Source organism: Benincasa hispida, chromosome 11 (assembly GCF_009727055.1).
Source record: "Benincasa hispida cultivar B227 chromosome 11, ASM972705v1, whole genome shotgun sequence".
Classification (NCBI taxonomy): domain Eukaryota; kingdom Viridiplantae; phylum Streptophyta; class Magnoliopsida; order Cucurbitales; family Cucurbitaceae; genus Benincasa; species Benincasa hispida.
Genome location: NC_052359.1, coordinates 23,544,761 through 23,552,114, shown reverse-complemented (window position 1 = coordinate 23,552,114; position 7,354 = coordinate 23,544,761).

The window sequence follows — 7,354 nt, the reverse complement described above, 5'->3', positions numbered from 1 at the left end:
ATGTGGATCATACTTCCTTTAGAAGCCTCCTATTGCATTCACTTAGCTTGTGCGCAGGCCTCAGAAGTATGCCCGGTTACTCCACATGCTCCATATTTTTTTACTCGAGGGAGCCCGCCTTGAGCAACCTGAGTAAACAGAGAAACGAGGGTATAAACTTGCATTCTGAGCTCAGTTACCACGTTGGATTGAGAAACTTTGTTAACGAGAGTCCTTGTCCCAAAATTATGATAGTTTTGCGCAATAGTAGATATAAGTTGACTGGCTTTAGTGGGAGGCTTGTCAGCTAGAGCCGTTTGAGGGCAACATCAATGTTGCTTCTCTCCGATGGAAGTAAACCTGAATAAAAATATTGGATTAGATACAGTTCTAAAATTTGGTGATGATGAAATGAAGCACACAATTGTTTGTATCTTTCCCAGTATTCGTAAAGAGAATCTCCTACACTTTGTTTAATCCCATATATTTCTTTTCTTATATTATGAGCCTTAGATGTCGGAAATAATTTTTCTAAAAATTTCTTTTCAAACCACTCCATGTAATGATGGATCCTGCTGACAAGTAGTACAACCAATCTTTGATTATATCCTTCAAAGAGAAGGGAAAGGCCCTAAGATTAAGTTGTTTCGAGTTACCCCATGCGGGCGCAATCTATCACATACTAGATGAAATTCTTTCATGTGTTTATGCGAATCCTCGCTGGATTGTCCTCTAAATGTAAGCAAGAGACTCACGAGTCTCAGTTTAATTTCGAACAGAATGGTAGTCTACAGGTACACTATGCACAATGATTGTTGGTTGTAATCCGGCCCCACAAGCTCGCAAGGTTTTCTCCCTTGCTTCTCCCATGATGTTTGTTTGTGTTGGTTCCTCTTCTTCTTGTTTTAGCTCTTCAAATTCTTCTTCTTCTTCTTCTTTTCTTTCCCTTCGAAGTTGCCTTTCCTCATGGTCAATGTCTACAATCAAATCACAAAGTACATTCTGAGAGGAGCGAGACATGCAGAAAAGGAAATTTAATCACAGTTACTATTTTTGGGTTTATTGTTTCTCTTTTTTTTTTTTAATTTGTTAAAAAGGAATTCAAAATTCAAAAGCTAATTGCACGACTCCCAGACAATGGCGCCAATTTGTTCGGATGTAAAAATTGATTTCATTAGTTCAACTTATCCCAAAACAAATTGAAATCCAAATTGGAGGGGGGNCTAAGTAAAAGTAAAAACAGGAATTTATATGATTTTTAGTAATGAGATTGATATGAGAGAGAGTTTTGAAGAAATTCAATGAAAAAGAATCTTGGGGGTTTTATGTTGAATAATCTAATTCCATCATTGACTTAATTGATTTTATCAAATTAAATTGTTCCACAGTTCATTAAGAGTTAGACCCTAATGTCCTAATTAGTTAACTAACCTATATTGGTCACTTATTAGCCAATTAATCTTATTTGATCAATTAACCCTAATTTAGTTCATAATTGCTTCCTAAACATTCCACAATTAATCCCTAAATTACATTAATTTCTTGGATTTTCTTAACTATGACATTCTTGAATTTTAGAAGATTAAAATTAAGATAGATTTATTTGAATGTTCTAAACTAGCAAATCTTTTCAAGAAAATAGGAAAAAGTCCAAATTCTCATTCAAGATTACTAGTTATTGCAACCTAATTACAAATTTTCTATAGAGCTATGTAATTTTGCATACAAAAACCTATAAAAATTGAGTTGTCAATTCAATCTTTAAAATATTTTATTCAAATTTCAGCAAGAACATTCAAGAACAACAAATTGTAAGAAGAATTGATTAATTAAACATAATCTCCAAGAAAATAACTTACCTACTCATGGAGAGGGTAAATATTCAAGCAATCCATTGAATTTTGCACCAAAATATACGTAGTTTGGAGGATTAAAGACAATCTCTCAAAAAATATAAAGAGATTAACTCTCTAATTTCGCTAGAATTTGTATCTCTCTCATTCTCCAAACTCTAATCTCACTTCCAAAACTAATCAATCTGCCTTATTCATTGAGAAAAAAAATGATTTTTTAACCTCTACAGGTCGCAGCGTCGTAATGCTTGCTTACACAAGTCGCGCATGCGTGCTTTCTTTTCTTTCTTTTTTTTCCCCGTCAACCTTCGTAGCGTTGCAATGCTCTAGGATAGTGTTGCAACACTATGCTGTTTTGAAACAAATTGGTGCTCTTTGTCTTCTAGCGTCGACGCAATGTTGTGTCTTCACAAATTCCAGTGTTGCAATGCTGCTTCGGTAACAAAATGATAATTTCTCGACTTCTTTTAATTTTGTGATTTTTGGCTCGTTTTTGCTCCTTTTAGCTCCAAAATTCTTCTAATTGCTCTAAAGTTTTCCCGAGGCTATTTTACCTATAAAGTTGGGATATCAAGGAAATTAATAGTATAAAGTGAGTGAATTAACATGTAAATATAGTTCTTTTCAAAACCTATCACTCAGCCAAACTTTCTCGAAAGTTTTCCAAAAATTTGCATCGCTATTGTAGGTTGCATTTTGATTTCTTCTTTGGTGAAACATAACATAAGATGAATATCTCAAACTCAAGAAAGTCTTATATAGTTTCGTATGAGAATCATGCAAGAATATTTCAACATAGTTTAGAATGTGATAGTCACAAAATCCCGAACTTTAAAAATGTTAGAGAAAGATGCAAAAGATAATTTTTTCTCTTTCTTTTTTAAATAATAATCCAGAAAGTACATAAAAATATGATGGAAATGAAAAGATGAAAAGTCACAAAAAAATTGATATAGGTTTACACTTTGGAAAGAAAGAAAACTAAGATAGAAAAGAAGGAACGAACATAATCTAGTTAGGACTAAAGGGAGCACCTCGATTATATTGAGAACTTCCCTTAGTTTAGGTGAACTCCCACAGTAATAATAAGAATAACCCCATTAATGAATTGATTACCAACACTAAGAAAGGTAAGCATATTTGGCTTGTTGTCTCAGCTAGGAGGCCGCGCCTTTAATTTCAAGCACATAAGATCATAGTCATCACTAACCTCTTTGAGACAAGTGTTACAAAAGTTTGAGGTCTCAGGGCAACTAATGAAAGGGCAAGAGCTTAGCAAGCATGATGTTCACTATAAGCTTGGAATAACAATAAAGGGACAAGCAAAAGCTGATTTCTTAGTAGAGTTAACCCCGACTAAGGCCGAGGATAGAACCAAGGCCAACCAAGAGAGCATCAAAGATGAAGTTTACTCATTGCATTTGACAAAAGTCAAGACCAATAGTGGACCATTTTTGTTGACGGATCTTCTAACATTATAAGGTGTGGTGCATGGATTTTACTAGAATCCCTTGAAGGAGAGTGATATGAATACATTTTTTAGGTTGAATTTTTGGGCTTCAAATAATGAGGGAGAATATGAAGCATTCATTGAAAGACTAAAAATGGCCAAAACAATAAATATCTTCAACCTTAAAGTCTTAAGTGATTCTCAAGTAGTCATGAAGTAAGTGACAACAGAGTACCATACTAAAGAACCAAGGATGGCTGCATATTTGTGTGAAGTCAAGAAATTGATTACATCATTCTCAGAACATGAAGTTAAACAAATTCTCATATCAAAAACGTTAATGCAGATTCTTTGGCTCGATTAGTAGTAATATATGAGACATAGTAGAGTAGACTAGTACCTGTGGAGATTATTTTCAAACCAAGCATACATAATGAAGACATGCTAGAAGTTAACAAACCAAGTGCTCCCAGAGTCAAGTCTGAGGTTACTAAGATTGAGGCAATTAAGTCGAGGTCGAGACTACTAAGGTTTGTGGTTGAGGCTGCTAGGGTCGAGTCAAGGTTGAGGTTGCTGAGATTGAGGGAATTGAAAACATGGCCGAAGCTACAACAGACAAGGTAAAGAAGCCGAGGTTGGCCAACATAAATATGCAGCTCGCATAAAAAGCCACTTGATTAAGAACTCAGTGTCACACTCCCTCCCAGATTACCCTTCTTAATCCAGAAGTGAATGTGACGACAGTAGTTACCAACTCTTTTTTGGCAGTTACTGTCTAACTAACATCCTTAAACTGTTTAGATCCCTGTAATACATATATAACATTCACCAAACTAATGAAACTTTAAAAATAACCTCATAACACCAGGGATCAACAACAACATAACTATATTATATTAACAGGTACAGAGTTCAGTGGGTCCAAATATACTTTACTAGTCTTTAATATGAGCAACACATATGTACAGACATTTACAAAATAAACACCTAAAACTTCTCTTTAGACTTTGAACTTTTAACTAGAGTCCTTGAGTGACAGAGCAGCATGACAGCTAACCTCTGGGGAGATAACCACTACCTGAGAAAAGAAAAACATTTGAAAGAATGAGCTACTCGTCCAGTGAATGAATTAACATAAATCTCATACTTAAACTGAAAGCTAGAAAACAGAATACTGGAACTAAAACATGCCAAGCAAACGTGTACATAAAACTTTTAAAACCATTGTATCTGAAAACATAGCTAAATTGATTCCCGGTTGAGAGAGAACCCTTTTGCTCAATCTCTCAAACATAAGCCTAGGCTGGGGTAAGAACCCTTTTTTTCAACACCTTTCAGCCAATGCTAGGAAAGAACCCTCGTGGTTCAATCCTACTGAACTAATTAACTGTCATACGTGCACGTAGAGCAAACTGGATCCTGACGTCAAGTATCATAACTGAAGTAGTGTACCACTGCTTATCACTGAACTGATTGAATTATTCTGATACCTTCTCTAAGTGCTTTAGTACCAGAATCTTCTCCTTGTACTTCAGTATTGAGCTGAAAATACCTGATAGGAAAACATTTCCATAAAACAAGCTTACTGAAAGCTTGATCTCATAAAACATAGTTTTCATAAGAATATCATTTGCTAACGCATGCTCAACAACATTAAGAGCACATATGCTTTAAAACATAATATAAATACTTGTAACTTAAACATGTCATAGAATCTTCTTTTGAAAACTACCATGGTTCGACCATTGTACCAAAGCATATTTCATAAACTTTGTAACAGCATGCGTTTATAAACTTTAGAGAAAAGCGTTGCTTGGAACTTCTTGTAAAATAACCAACATAAGAGTAATTGTTAATAAAGCATGGATTATTAAAATATTTATAAACCATTTATAAATCATTTATAGTCACTCACAGATCCTTCAAGTTTGCTTCCTTAAGGCTTGATAGGCTTCTCCAATGGGAGTTGAACCTACATATATAAGCATACTACTTAGTGTTTACATTAGCCTTCCTTTTAGGCCTACTCAATAAATCAAGCTCACACGTCAAACCATCACATTGTGCCTCCTACCATTCACTTTGAGGATCGGATGCTTAGCCAATTTAGAGAGATTGGGTGTCAAAAGAATGCACTATTTGATCGCCCACACTCCCCACACTTAGAAAAATTTTGGAGCATCAAACTGCAGATTCAATTTCAAAAATTCATAACTAAATTTCCAGAACTTATCTCAAGGAACTTCCTTCTACAAACTTTCTTAGAATCAAGTAAAAAACATTAATTTAAAATTTCAGCTCAAAATTCCTCGTCATTTTATCTGGAGATTCAAAACTTCATCATTGGCCTCAATTCAAGCAGTTACTTGCTTGTTCAATAATTTCTAGTTCAAAATTAAAAAATATAGAACTCGATTTCAGGCCTCATCTTAAGTTTCATTCTAAAAAGTTGTTTATAACCGAGTTAACAATATTACCTCAAATGTTTAGCTCAAAAATCTTCTCGATTCGTCTTGGAGCTTCAATTCTTCACTGATGGCCTAGATTCACCCGTGAAACAAACCCTTTGCCTTTATTTTGCTCCTTCGACCTTATTTCGGCGAGGTTTCTTTCTAGTAGCACAACTACAGAAAATAGACACATAGAGCTTTCGAATGCCACTGAAATTACACAAATAGCCCAAGTAATATGTCCAACCCATTGAAATGAATTTAACCTTTCTTCCTATGTTACCGCCAAACTACTTCCATGAAATCTCCTTGGGCCTCTTAGCCCACTAATGAAGATTAATGGCTTAGATTTGATTGAGCCACTTTCTTTCCAGTCCACTCATAGCAAACTTCAGTATTAAATCTCATAGGATAGCATGGCCTCTTCTTGGTTTCCCATACTTAGCCAAAATTTGACCATTCTTTCCTACATAGCCATCCGAGAGTTCTCTTGTTCTTTAGTTTACTTTCTTTCCCCGTCACTCCTAACCATAACATAATCTAATTATAACTCATTGGAAAACATCACATAACTTACACTTGCTTGCTTAAGGTAGTTAGGGTTTAGGTTTTTACACTCAGGAGCTAGCCGAGACCGACCTCAGGCATGGAAAGGCCAAGGCCAACCCTGAAGAGCCAGAGTTCGACCATTGAGGAAGCGACATGTAGGCAGAAAATGCCAATCCATGCCATGACATAGAATTTTGTACGTTTTCTTACCCAAGCACACACATCAAGAGGTATTTTCTACCTTTTTAAGGGTAAAGTATCTTCGTCCTAGGCTACATCATGCAGGTAAAATGAAGCTACAGAACTACCACTAAGGAAGCTACTTTTTGTGAACAAGCAATACGATATCTAAAAATAAATAAAACCGAAGACCCATCTAAGGAAATGATGGATAAAGTAACCATCATCTATAGGGCGAGAAAGGATATCAGGAAATTTGGTGAGCCTTGATAGGTTTGATCACATAATATTTTAGTTTAGTTCATGATCTAAGTCTCACCTTGGATCAGAAAAGTAATCTTCTATTACCCTGGCCTATGAGTAAGATGGGCATGACACGATTTGGTGCGTAACTTCATCATGAGGCAAAGAAGCATATTGGGTTATCGATTGAACTGATCGTTCCCTAGATGAGTTATCTTAGTGCCTCTAATCTCACTCGTTTACGATGTTTAATGTGTTTATGTCTATATTTATAGGATCTCGAGCAATTCACGTATTCCGGAGTATTTCTGACCACTCAGGGTTCATATGAAGCAATTAGAAGTCAATCTGCACATTCGGGCTTGAAAAGAGTTGAAAAGGAGAAGTTTGGCCCAAAGTGGTCTGGCTCTGCAGCATTGCGACATAGCACCGAAGACAGAGAGCTCCAATCAGGAGGACCGCTATAGCATTTCCCTGTTGGGACACTGTGCTCTATTCACGCACAACAAGTGAAGGTCATGTGTGGTAGACATCAGTTGGTAGGCACACGCATAAAAGTGTGCCCGCCTGTAGCCCATTATGCAATAGAGCCACAACGTTCAAAGGCCCTATGTTCAAGGGTAAAAGATTCACAACACTGTGAACAACGC